General features: G+C 41.9%; 1 protein-coding gene across 7 annotated transcripts in view; it reads left to right on the top strand.

Annotated features, from left to right (window-relative positions):
• Positions 1-14,776, top strand: part of PH4alphaEFB (prolyl 4-hydroxylase subunit alpha-1) — a 208,980-nt gene that overhangs the window by 142,730 nt on the left and 51,474 nt on the right. The gene's annotated exons all lie outside the window — the stretch shown is intronic.

The following is a 14,776-nucleotide window of genomic DNA, read 5'->3' as shown; positions in this document are numbered from 1 at the left end:
TACAGTAGGGTTGAGGGTCAAGCCAATTGGGAGATAAGTTTAAATGGAGAAAAACTGGAGGAAGTGAAGTGTTTTAGATATGTAGGAGTGGATTTGGCAGCGGATGGAACCATGGAAGCAGAAGTGAATCATAGGGTGGGGGAGGGGGACGAAAATTCTGGAAGCCTTGAAGAATGTGTGGAAGTCGAGAACATTATCTCGAAAAGCAAAAATGGGTATGTTTGAAGGAATAGTGGTTCCAACAATGTTGTATGGTTGCGAGGCGTGGGCCATGGATAGAGTTGTGTGCAGGAGGGTGGATGTGCTGGAAATGAGTTGTTTGAGGACAATATGTGGTGTGACGTGGTTTGATAGAGTAAGTAATAATAGGGTAAGAGAGATGTGTGGTAATAAAAAGAGTGTGGTTGAGAGAGCAGAAGAGGGTGTTTTGAAATGGTTTGGTCGCATGGAGAGAATGAGTGAGGAAAGATTGACCAAGAGGATATATGTGTCAGAGGTGGAGGGTACGAGGAGAAGTGGGAGACCAAATTGGAAGTCGAAAGATGGAGTGAAAAAGATTTTGAGTGATCAGGGCCTGAACATGTAGCAGGGTGAAAGGCGTGCAAGGAATAGAGTGAATTGGAGCGATGTGGTATACCGGGGTCGCCGTGCTGTCAATGGATTGAACCAGGGCATGTGAAGTGTCTGGGGTAAACCATGGAAAGTTGTGTGGGGCCTGGATGTGGAAAGGGAGCTGTGGTTTCGGTGCATTATCACATGACAGCGAGAGGCTGAGTGTGAACGAATGTGGTCTTTGTTGTCTTTCCCCAGCGCTACCTCGCACACGAGGGGGGGAGGGTGTTGTTATTCCATGTGTGGCGGGGTGGCAATGGGAATGAATAAAGGCAGACAGTATGAATTATGTACATGGGTATATATGTATATGTCTGTGTGTATATATATATATATATATATATATATATATATATATATTATGTATACATTGAGATGTATAGGTATGTATATGTGCTGTGTGTGGATGTGTATGTATATATATGTGTATGTGGGTGGGTTGGGCCATTCTTTCATCTGTTTTCTTGCGTTACCTCACGAACGCGGGAGACAGCGACAAAGCAAAAAAAAGAAATATATATATATATATATATATATATATATATATATATATATATATATATATATATATATATATATATATTTTTTTTTTTTTTTTTTTCCAAAAGAGGGAACAGAGAAGGGGGCCCAGGTGAGGATATTCCCTCAAGGGCCCAGTCCTCTTTTTTTTTTTTTTTTTTTTTTTTTTTTTTTTTCCAAAAGAAGGAACAGAGAAGGGGGCCAGGTGAGGATGTTCCCTCGGGGGCCCAGTCCTCTGTTCTTGACGCTACCTCGCTGTCGCGGGAAATGGCGAATAGTATGAAAAAAAAAAAAAAAAAAAAAAAATATATATATATATATGTATATATATTTCATTTTCCTTTGTGGCTGTCTCCTGCATCACTAGGTTGCGCAAGGAAACAGACGAAAGAAATGCCCAACCCACTCACATACACATGTATACATACATGTCCACACAGCACATATACATACCTATATATCTCAACGTATGCATATATATACACACACACATACACACTTATATACACACGTACATACTTCATACTGTTTGCCTTTATTCATTCCCATCGCCACCCCACCACACATGAAATAACAACCCCTTCCCCCTCACGTGCGCGAGGTAGCGCTAGGAAAGGAACACAAAGGCCACATTCGTTCACACTCAGTCTCTAGCTGTCATGTAATAATGCACCGAAACCACAGCTCCCGTCCCTCATCCAGGCCCCACAGAACTTTCCATGGTTTACCCCAGACACTTCACATGCCCTGGTTCAATCCATTGACAGCACGGCGACCCCAGTATACCACATCGTTCCAATTCACTTTATTCCTTGCATGCCTTTTACCCTCCTGCTTATTCAGGCCCTGATCACTCAAAATCTTTTTCACTCCATCTTTCCACCTCCAATTTGGTCTCCCACTTCTCCTCCTTCCTTCCACCTCTGACAAGTATATCCTCTTGGTCAATCTCTCCTTACTGATTCTCTCCATTTGACCAAACCATTACAAAACACCCTCTTCTGCTCTCTCAACCTCACTCTTTTTATTACCACACGTCTCTTACCCTATTGTTACTTACTCGATCAAACCACCTCACACCGCATATTGTCCTCAAACATCTCATTTCCAGCACATTCACCCTCCTCCGCACAACTCTATCCATAGCCCACGCCTCGCAGCTTTATAACGTTGCTGGAACCACTATTCCTTCAAACATACCCATATTTGCTTTCCAAGATAACATTTTCGATTTCCACACATTTTTCATCGCTCCTAGAACTTTCGCCCCCTCCCCACCCTATGATTCACTTCCACTTCCATGGTTCCATCCGCTGTCAAATCCACTCCCAGATATCTAAAACACTTCACTTCCTCCAGTTTTTCTCCATTCAAACTTACCTCCCAATTGACTTGTCCCTCAACTCTACTGTACCTAATAACCTTGCTCTTATTCACATTTACTCTCAGCTTTCTTCTTTCACACACTTTACCAAACTCAGTCACCAAGTTCTGTAGTTTCTCACCCGAATCAGCCACCAGCACTGTATCATCAGCAAACAACAACTGACTCACTTCCCAAGCTCCCTCATCCACAACAAACTGCACACTTGCCCCTCTTTATAAAACTCTTGCATTCACCTCCCTATCAACCCCATCTATAAAAAATTAAACAACCACGGAGACATCATGCACCCCTGCCATAAACCAATATTCACTGAGAACCAATCACTTTCCTCTCTTCCTACCCGTACACATGCCTTACATCCTCGATAAAAACTTTTCACTGCTTCTAACAACTTTCCTCCCACACCATATATTCTTAATACCTTCCACAGAGCATCTCTATCAACTCTATCATATGCCTTCTCCAGATCCATAAATGCTACATACAAATCCATTTGCTTTTCTAAGTATTTCTCACATACATTCTTCAAAGCAAACACCTGATCCACACATCCTCTACCACTTCTTGAAACCACACTGCTCTTCCCCAATCTGATGCTCTGTACATGCCTTCACCCTCTCAATCAATACCCTCCCATATAATTTACCAGGAATATTCAACAAACTTATACCTCTGTAATTTGAGCACTCACTCTTATCCCCTTTGCCTTTGTACAATGGCACTATGCACGCATTCCGCCAATCCTCAGGCACCTCACCATGAGTCATACATACATTAAATAACCTTACCAACCAGTCAACAATACAGTCACCCCCTTTTTTAATAAATTCCACTGCAATACCATCCAAACCTGCTGCCTTGCCAGCTTTCATCTTCCGCAAAGCTTTTAGTACCTCTTCTCTGTTTACCAAATCATTTTCCCTAACCCTCTCACTTTGCACACCACCTCGACCAAAACACCCTATATCTGCCACTCTATCATCAAACACATTCAACAAACCTTCAAAATACTCACTCCATCTCCTTCTCACATCACCACTACTTGTTATCACCTCCCCATTTGCGCCCTTCACTGAAGTTCCCATTTGCTCCCTTGTCTTACGCACTTTATTTACCTCCTTCCAGAACATCTTTTTATTCTCCCTAAAATTTAATGATACTCTCTCACCCCAACTCTCATGTATTTATTTATTTTATTTTGCTTTGTCGCTGTCTCCCGCGTTTGCGAGGTAGCGCAAGGAAACAGACGAAAGAAATGGCCCGACCCACCCCCATACACATGTATATACATACACGTCCACACACGCAAATATACATACCTTTTACATCTCAATGTACACATGTATATACACAAACAGACACATACATATATTCCCATGCACACAATTCACACTGTCTGCCTTTATTCATTCCCATCGCCACCTCGCCACACATAGAATACCATCCCCCTCCCCCTCATGTGTGCGAGGTAGCGCTAGGAAAAGACAACAAAGGCCCCATTCGTTCACACTCAGTCTCTAGCTGTCATCCAATAATGCCCGAAACCACAGCTCCCTTTCCACATCCAGGCCCCAGACAGCTTTCCATGGTTTACCCCAGACGCTTCACATGCCCTGATTCAATCCACTGACAGCACGTCAACCCAGGTATACCACATCGATCCAATTCACTCTATTCCTTGCCCGCCTTTCACCCTCCTGCATATTCAGGCCCCGATCACTCAAAATCTTTTTCACTCCATCTTTCCACCTCCAATTTGGTCTCCTACTTCTCCTTGTTCCCTCCACCTCCGACACATATAACCTCTTGGTCAATCTTTCCTCACTCATTCTCTCCATGTGCCCAAACCATTTCAAAACACCCTCTTCTGCTCTCTCAACCACGCTCTTTTTTATTTCCACACATCTCTCTTACCCTTACATTACTTACTCGATCAAACCACCTCACACCACACATTGTCCTCAAACATCTCATTTCCAGCACATCCATCCTCCTGCATACAACTCTATCCATAGCCCACGCCTCGCAACCATTCAGCATTATTGGAACCACTATTCCTTCAAACATACCCATTTATGTGGAAGTCGAGAACATTATCTCGGAAAGCAAAAATATATATATATATATATATATATATATATATATATATATATATATATATATATATATATATATATTTTTTTTTTTTTTTTTTGTCACTGTCTCCCGCGTTTACGAGGTAGCACAAGGAAACAGACGAAAGAAATGGCCCAACCCACCCCCATACACATGTATATACATACGTCCACACATGCAAAATATACATACCTACACAGCTTTCCATGGTTTACCCCAGACGCTTCACATGCCCTGATTCAATCCACTGACAGCACGTCAACCCCGGTATACCACATCGCTCCAATTCACTCTATTCCTTGCCCTCCTTTCACCCTCCTGCATGTTCAGGCCCGGATCACACAAAATCTTTTTCACTCCATCTTTCCACCTCCAATTTGGTCTCCCTCTTCTCCTCGTTCCCTCCACCTCCGACACATATATCCTCTTGGTCAATCTTTCCTCACTCATTCTCTCCATGTGCCCAAACCATTTCAAAACACCCTCTTCTGCTCTCTCAACCACGCTCTTTTTATTTCCACACATCTCTCTTACCCTTACGTTACTTACTCGATCAAACCACCTCACACCACACATTGTCCTCAAACATCTCATTTCCAGCACATCCATCCTCCTGCGCACAACTCTATCCATAGCCCAAGCCTCGCAACCATACAACATTGTTGGAACCACTATTCCTTCAAACATACCCATTTTTGCTTTCCGAATTAATGTTCTAGACTTCCACACATTCTTCAAGGCTCCCAGGATTTTCGCCCCCTCCCCCACCCTATGATCCACTTCAGCTTCCATGGTTCCATCCGCTGCCAGATCCACTCCCAGATATGTAAAACACTTTACTTCCTCCAGTTTTTTTCCATTCAAACTTACCTCCCAATTGACTTGACCCTCAACCCTACTGTACCTAATAACCTTGCTCTTATTCACATTTACTCTTAACTTTCTTCTTTCACACACTTAACCAAACTCAGTCACCAACTTCTGCAGTTTCTCACATGAATCAGCCACCAGCGCTGTATCATCAGCGAACAACAACTGACTCACTTCCCAAGCTCTCTCATCCCCAACAAACTTCATACTTGCCCCTCTTTCCAAAACTCTTGCATTCACCTCCCTAACAACCCCATCCATAAACAAATTAAACAACCATGGAGACATCACACACCCCTGTCGCCAACCTACATTCACTGAGAACCAATCACTTTCCTCTCTTCCTACACATACACATGCCTTACATCCTCGATAAAAACTTTTCACTGCTTCTAACAACTTGCCTCCCACACCATATATTCTTAATACCTTCCACAGAGCATCTCTATCAACTCTATCATATGCCTTCTCCAGATCCATTAATGCTACATACAAATCCATTTGCTTTTCTAAGTATTTCTCACATACATTCTTCAAAGCAAACACCTGATCCACACATCCTCTACCACTTCTGAAACCACACTGCTCTTCCCCAATCTGATGCTCTGTACATGCCTTCACCCTCTCAATCAATACCCTCCCATATAATTTACCAGGAATACTCAACAAACTTATACCTCTGTAATTTGAGCACTCACTCTTATCCCCTTTGCCTTTGTACAATGGCACTATGCACGCATTCCGCCAATCCTCAGGCACCTCACCATGAGTCATACATACATTAAATAACCTTACCAACCAGTCAGCAATACAGTCACTCCCTTTTTTAATAAATTCCACTGCAATACCATCCAAACCCACTGCCTTGCCGGCTTTCATCTTCCACAATCTTTTACTACCTCTTCTCTGTTTACCAAATCATTTTCCCTAACCCTCTCACTTTGCACACCATCTCGACCAAAACACCCTATATCTGCCACTCTGTCATCAAACACATTCAACAAACCTTCAAAATACTCACTCCATCTCCTTCTCACATCACCACTACTTGTTATCACCTCCCCATTTGTGCCCTTCACTGATGTTCCCATTTGTTCCCTTGTCTTACGCACTTTATTTACCTCCTTCCAGAACATCTTTTTATTCTCCCTAAAATTTAATGATACTCTCTCACCCCAACTCTCATTTGCTCTTTTATATATATATATATATATATATATATATAAAGAGGTGAAAAAGAGGGCAAATGAGAGTTGGGGTGAGAGGAATAGAGTGAATTGGATCGATGTGGTATACCGGGGTTGACGTGCTGTCAGTGGGTTGAATCAGGGCATGTGAAGCGTCTGGGGTAAACCATGGAAAGCTGTGTAGGTATGTATATTTGCGTATGTGGACGTATGTATATACATGTGTATGGGGGTGGGTTGGGCCTTTTTTTTCGTCTGTTTCCTTGCGCTACCTCGCAAACGCGGGAGACAGCGACAAAGCAAGAAAAAAAAAATATATGTATATATATATATATATTATCCCTGGGGATAGGGGAGAAAGAATACTTCCCATGTATTCCCTGCGTGTCGTAGAAGGCGACTAAAAGGGGAGTGAGCGGGTGGCTGGAAATCCTCCCCTCTCGTTTTTTTTTTAATTTTCCAAAAGAAGGAACAGAGAAGGGGGCCAGGTGAGGATATTCCCTTTAAGGCCCAGTCCTCTGTTCTTAACGCTACCTCGCTAACGCGGGAAATGGCGAATAGTTTGAAAGAAAGAAAAGAATATATATATATATATATATATATATATATATTTTTTTTTTTTTTTTCTTCATACTATTCGCCATTTCCCGCATTAGCGAGGTAGCATTAAGAACAGAGGGCTCGGCCTTAGAGGGAATATCCTCACCTGACCCCTTCTCTGTTCCTTCTTTTGGTAAATTAAAAAAAAAAGATATATATATATATATGGTGTGGGAGGCAAGTTGTTAGAAGCATTGAAAAGTTTTTATCAAGGATGTAAGGCATGTGTACGTGTAGGAAGAGAGGAAAGTGATTGTTTCTCATTGAATGTAGGTTTGCGGCAGGGGTGTGTGATGTCTCCATGGTTGTTTAATTTGTTTATGGATGGGGTTGTTAGTGAGGTGAATGCAAGAGTTTTGGAAAGAGGGGCAAGTATGCAGTCTGTTGTGGATGAGAGAGCTTGGGAAGTGAGTCAGTTGTTGTTCGCTGATGATACACTGTGGTGGCTTATTCATGTGAGAAACTGCAGAGCTGGTGACTGAGTTTGGTAAAGTGTGCGAAAGAAGAAAGTTGAGAGTAAATGTGAATAAGAGTAAGGTTATTAGGTACAGTAGGGTTGAGGGTCAAGTCCATTGGGAGGTAAGTTTGAATGGAGAAAAACTGGAGGAAGTGAAGTGTTTTAGATATCTGAGAGTGGATTTGGCAGCGGATGGAACCATGGAAGCAGAAGTGAATCATAGGATGGGGAGGGGGCGAAAATCCTGGGAGCCTTGAAGAATGTGTGGAAGTTGAGAAAATTATCTCGGAAAGCAAAAATGGCTATGTTTGAAGGAATAGTGGTTCCAACAATGTTGTATGCTTGTGAGGCATGGGCTATTGATAGAGTTGTGTGCAGGAGGGTGGATGTGCTGGAAATGAGGTGTTTGAGGACAATATTTGGTGCGAGATGGTTTGATTGAGGAAGTGATAATAGGGTAAGAGAGATGCGTGGTAATAAAAAGAGTGTGGTTGAGAGAGCAGAAGAGGGTGTTTTGAAATGGTTTGGTCACATGGAGAGAATGAGCGAGGAAAGACTGACCAAGAGGATATGTGTCAGAGGTGGAGGGAATGTGGAGAAGTGGGAGACCAAATTGGAGGTGGAAAGATGGAGTGAAAAAGATTTTGAGTGATCAGGGCCTGAACATGCAGGAGGGTGAAAGGCGTGCAAGGAATAGAGTGAATTGGAATGATGTGGTATACCGCGGTCGACGTGCTGTCAGTGGATTGAACCAGGGCATGTGAAGCATCTGGGGTAAACCATGGAAAGTTCTGTAGGGCCTGGATGTGGAAAGGGAGCTGTGGTTTCGGTGCATTATTACATGACAGCTAGAGACTGAGTGTGAACGAATGGGGCCTTTGTTGTCTTTTCCTAGCACTACCTCGCACACATGAGGTGGTAGGGGGTTGTTATTTCATGTGTGGTGAGGTGGCGATGGGAGTGAATAAAGGCAGACAGTATGAATTATGTACATGTGTATATATGTATATGTCTGTGTGTGTATATATATATGTATACGTTGAGATGTATAGGTATGTATATTTGCGTGTGTGGACGTGCATGTATATACATGTGTATGTGGGTGGGTTGGGCCATTCTTTCATCTGTTTTCTTGCGCTGCCTCGCTATATATATATATATATATATATATATATATATATATATATATATATATATATATATATATATATGTACACACATATGAATGGAGTGATAAGAGAGATGAAAGTAACGCTAGGGAAAAGGGGTGCAGAGGTGAAGTGTGTTGGTTAGATTTGGTGGCCAGTGGCAAGCCTGTTTGCTGATGATATTGTGTTGTTTATTGAGAGTGAAGAGGAGTTGCAGTAAGTTGGGTGTTTTATGTGTGTGTAAGCTTCGGTGATTGAAGGTAAATGTAAGTAAAACTAGAGTAATGGCGTTTGAAAGTAAACGAGTGAAAGTATAGATTTTTTAAAATGACATAGAGGAAAGAAGAAAGTGTGTTAAATTGTGCTTTGGATATGGGGCAGAAAGACTGGAAGAGGTCCAATAATTTGAGTGTTAAGCAGCTGTCTTGGGTAGGTTTGGTGGTATGGAAGGAGAGATAAGGGAGAGAGCAGTATTGGGCAGGAGAGTCAGTGGGTTTCTTGATAGAATAATGAAGGGTACAGGTGTAAGCATGAAAGTAAAGAGAGGATAAAAGATGGCATAGTCCTCCCTACCCAGATCTCTGCAGCCAAAACATGGACATGGAGTGAGTCATAGAGGTCAAGATTCCAGGCTATGGAATTGAGCTGTTTGAGAAGAGCATGTAGTGTGACTAGATTGAATGAAGAAAGAAATGAAGGGGTGTATGAGAGATGTGGTCTGGCAGGGATTGAACTGTGGAGTAGTAGAGTGGGTGAAACATAATACTTTAAGGTGGTTTGGGCATAGAGAAAGAATGCAAGACTAGATGTGTACAAGGAGAGTGTATGATAGTACAGTTAAAAGGGTTAGTGTGAGAGGATGACCACCTGTGACATGGGAAAATAGAGTGAAAGAATAATGGTGGGAGAGACATGATGGAAGAATGCATGGAATAGTGTATGGGAGGGAGGCATGCAAGGACGGATAAGTGGAGGCTTTTGCTGTGGCCACACCTTGATGGGAATTCCCGGAGGGAATGGGCATCAGAGATACAGATAAATTGAACCAACAACTGGCTCTTTTCCCAGGCTCCCCATCTTCCCCTATTGACTGGATGCTTTCCCACTTTCTCGAGGACCCATGTATTTCCCTCCATCACCACACCATGCATAAACATTAAACAGCTATGGAGATGTCACACACTCCTGCCACTGACCCACCTTCACCTGGAACCTTTCACCCTCCTCTCTACCTATTCAAACACATGCCTTACTTTCATGATAAAAACTTCACTGCTTCTTATAGCTTTTGTCCAACACCATATATTTGTAAGACTGTCCACAATGCATCTCTTATCAACCCTGTTATCTGCTTTCTTCAGATCCATACATACCACACACAAATCCTTGTTTCCCTAAGTATTTCTCAAATGCATTTGTATAAGCAAACACTTGATTCTCACTTGTCCATGCCTTCACCATCTCACTCGCTACTCTCCTGTACAGCTTACCAGACATAGTCCACAAACATATACTTTTGCAGTTCGAACATTCACTTTTGTCTCCCTTGCCTTTATACAGTGACACTATACCTGCTTTCTTCCAATCCTGAAGCACCTGACCTTACATAAATCCATGCATACATCAAAATTGTAACTAACCAATCAACAACACAGCCACCTCTTTTTAAGAAATTTTAACTGCAATTTCATCCAATCTAGCTGCCTTGTTATACTTCATGTTATGCAAAGCTTTCACCAACTCCTCATTCGCATACCTACCATACCCAAACTCCCTACATTTGCCACCTAGTCATCACATTCAGCATTCTTTCAAAATACTCACTCCATATCTTCCTCACCTCATATAATAGACTGATACCTTTTCCCTCTTTGCCCTCTTCACTGATGTTCCCATTTGTTCTCTTGTTTTTCTCGCACTTTTACCTACCATTCAAATCATTATCTTATGAGGGGGGAGGGGGTTGTTATTTCATGTGTGGCGGGGTGGTGATGGGAATGAATAAAGGCAGCAAGTATGAATTATGTACATGTGTATATATGTCTTTGTATGTATATATATGTATACATTGAAATGTATAGGTATGTATATGTGCATGTGTGGACATGTATGTATATACACGTGTATGTGGGTGGGTTGGGCCATTCCTTTGTCTGTTTCCTTGCGCTTCCTCACTAACACAGGAGACAGCGGCAAAGTGTGACAAAAATAGAAGAAAAAAATTAGATTTTGGTAGACACTTAATAGAATGATGAGTGTCACATAGCAGTAAGATTGAGACATTTTAGATTTCACTTTTGGAAGAGTTTTTTGAATGAACTTGTTTAGTCTTGTATTTCCTAACAAAACTGTTTTGGAGTTGGAAGGTATGTTAGAAAATACAAGAAGCTGAAAAGAGATTTATGAGGAAGTAATGTGAGAAGAGGATATCTTACAGATTGATGGCACGAGTGGTTGACAAAGTAAAGAATTGAATGCTTATGTATTATTTTGTATGAAAAGTATGAGTGAAATGAAGCTCTAGGGTAAAGGAGAAGAGTGGTTTGGGAAAGTCTTCAAAGTTAGGGGTTGGTGAGAGGACAAGAGCTAAGGAAGGAGTACCCCTACTCCTGAAGCAAGAGTTGTGTGAGTATGTGATAGTGTTTAAGAAAGTAAATTCTAGATTGATGTGGGTAAAACTAAAAGTGGATAGAGAGAGATGGATGATTATTGGTGCCTAAGCACCTGGTCATGAGAAGAAAGATCATGAGAGACAACTGTTTTGGAAGCAGCTGAGTGAGTTTGTCAGCAGCTTTTATATACGAGACCGGGTTTTAGCGATGGGCAATTTAAATGCTGAGTAATGCGGCAGTTGAGGATATAATTGGCGTACGTGGGGTATTCAGTGTTGTAAATGGAAATGGTAAAGAGCTTGTGGATTTGTCCTCTGAAAAAGGACTAGTGATTGGGGAATACCTGGTTTAAAAAGAGATATACATAAGTATATGTATGTGAGCAGGAGAGATGGTCAGAGGGCATTGTTGGATTATGTTTTAATTGCTAGGCATGTAAAAGAGAGACTTTTGGATGTTAATGTGCTTAGAGGGGCAACTGGAGAAATGTCTGATCACTATCTTGTGGAGACGAAGGTTAAAATTTGTAGAGGTTTTCAAAAAAGAAGAGAGTGTGTTGGGGAGAAGAGAGAGGTGAGAGTAAGTGAGCTTGGAAAGTAGACTTGTGTGAGGAAGTACCAGGAGAGATTGAGTGTAGAATAGCAAAAGGTAAGAGCAAATGACTGGAGGGGAGTGGGTGAGGAATGGTATGCATTTAGGGAAGCAGTGATGGTTTGCATGAGAGTTGCATGTGGCAGGAGAAAGGTGGGAGGTGGGCAGATTAAAAAGGGCAATGAGTGGTGGGGTGAAGAAGCAAAGTTACAAGTGAAAGAGAAAATAGAGTTGTTTGGACGATACTTGCAAGGAAGGAGTGCAAATGACTTGGGGATCTATAAAAGAAAGCAGCTGGAGGTCAAGAGGAGGGTGCAATGGTTGAAAAAGAGGGCAAATGAGAGTTGTGGTGAGAGAGTATGATTAAATTTTAGGGAGAATAAAAAGATGTTTTGGAAGGAGGTAAACAACGTGCATAAGACTAAAGAACAAATGGGAACATCGGTGAAGGGGGCAAGTGGGGATGTATTAACAGGTAGTGATGAAGTGAGAAGGAGATGGAATGATTATTTTGAAGGTTTGTTGAATGTGCTTGATGATAGAGTGGCAAATATAAAGTGTTTTGGTCGGGATGGTGTGTGAAGTGAGAGGGTCAGGGAGAATGGTTTGGTTAAGAGAGAAGAGACCGTGAAAGCTTTGCAGAAAATGAAATCCGGCAAGGGGGTGTGTTCGGATGGTATTGCAGTAGAATTTATTAAAGATGGGGGTGACTGTGTTGTTGATTGGTTGTTAAGGATATTCATTGTATATATGGATCATGATGAAGTGCCTAGCATTGGCAAAGTGCATGCATAGTGCCATTGTACAAAGGCAAAGGGGAAAAAAGATGAGTGTTCAACTACAAAGGAATAAATTATTTGAGTATTCCTGGGAAATCATATGGGAGGGTATTGATTGAGAGGTGAAGGAATGTATTGAGCATCAGATTGAGGAAGAGCAGTGTGGTTTCAAAAGTGGTTGAGGATATGTGGATCAGGTGTTTGCTCTGAAGAATGTATGTGAGAAATACTTAGAAAAACAGATGGATTTGTATGTAGCATTTATGGATCTGGAGAAGGCATGTGATAGAGTTGATAGAGATGCTTTATGGAAGATCTTGAGTGTATATGGTGTGGGAGGTAAGTTACTTGAAGCAGTGAAAAGTTTTTATCGAGGATGTGAGGCATTTGTACAAGTAGGAAGAAAGGAAAGTGATTGGTTCCCAGTGAATGTTGGTCTGTGGTAGGGGTGTGTGATGTCCCCATGGTTGTTTAATGTGTTTTATGGATGGGGTGGTTAGGGAGGTAAATGCAAGAGTTTTGGAGAGAGGGCCAAGTATGCAGACGGTTGGTTGTGAGAGAGCCTGGGAAGTAAGTCAGTTGTTGTTCGCCAATGATACAGCTCTAGTGGCTGGTTTGTTTGAGAAACTGCAGAAGTTGGCGACTGAGTTTGTACAAGTGTGTGAAAGGAAATAGTTGAGAGTGAATAAGAGCAAGGTTATGAGGGTAAGTAGGGTCGAAGGACAAATATATTGGGATGTAAGTTTGAATGGAGAAAAATTGGAGGAAGTGAAGTGTTTTAGATATGTTAGTGGACTTAGCAGCAAATGGAACCAAGAATGATTATATTTTAGGTAATATTCGTTCCAACAGTGTTATATGGTTGCGAGGCATGGGCTATAGGTAGGGTTGTATGGAGGAGGGAGGATGTGTTGGAAATGAAATGTTTGAGAATAGTATGTGGTGTAAGGTGGTTTGATCGTGTAAGTAATGAAAGGGTAAGAGAAATGTGTGGAAATAAAAAGAGTGTGGTTGGGAGAGCAGAAGAGGGTGTGCTGAAATGGTTTGGAAATATGGAGAGATGAGTGAGTGAAGATTGACAAAGAGGATATATGTGTCAGAGGTGAAGGGAACAAGCAGGAGACCAAATTGGGTGTGGAAGGATGGAGTGAAAAAGATTTTGAGTGATTGGGCCTGAACATACAGGAGAGTGAGAGGCTTGCAAGGAGTAGGGTATATTGGAATGATGTAGTGTGCCAAGGTCAACATGCTGTCAAGGGACTGAAACAGGGCATGTTAAGCGTCTGGGGTAAACCATGGAAAGGTCTGTGGGGCCTGGATGTGATAGGGAGCTGTGGTTTTCGTGCATTACACATGACAGCTAGAGACTGAGTGTGAACATGCTGTCAAGGGACTGAAACAGGGCATGTTAAACGTCTGGGGTAAACCATGGAAAGGTCTGTGGGGCCTGGATGTGATAGGGAGCTGTGGTTTTCGTGCATTACACATGACAGCTAGAGACTGAGTGTGAACATATGTGGCCTTTTTGTCTGTTTTCCTTGCACTACCTTGGTGTAACAGCATAGTGATGGTGTTCCCGTGAGGCTGAGTAGCGCCAGGAATGGATGAAGGCAAGCAAGTATGAATAAGTACATGTGTATATATGTATATGTCTGTATATGTATATGTATGTGTACGTTGTGTATATGTACGTATATGGGCGTTTATGTATATATTTGTGTATATGAGTGGATGAGCCAATCTTTGTCTGATTCCTGGCACTTCTTCGCTGATGCAGGAAACAGCGATTAAGGATAATAATAACTCTTGATGTGGATAGTAGAGGCTGATATGGGATATCATAAATTTGATTACAGGTCACATGAAAATATTGAAAAGGGAATGAATGTGAAAGAATGA

Source organism: Panulirus ornatus, chromosome 20 (genome assembly GCF_036320965.1).
Source record: "Panulirus ornatus isolate Po-2019 chromosome 20, ASM3632096v1, whole genome shotgun sequence".
Taxonomy (NCBI): Eukaryota; Metazoa; Arthropoda; class Malacostraca; order Decapoda; family Palinuridae; genus Panulirus; species Panulirus ornatus.
This window is presented reverse-complemented; position numbering and strand designations above follow the sequence as displayed.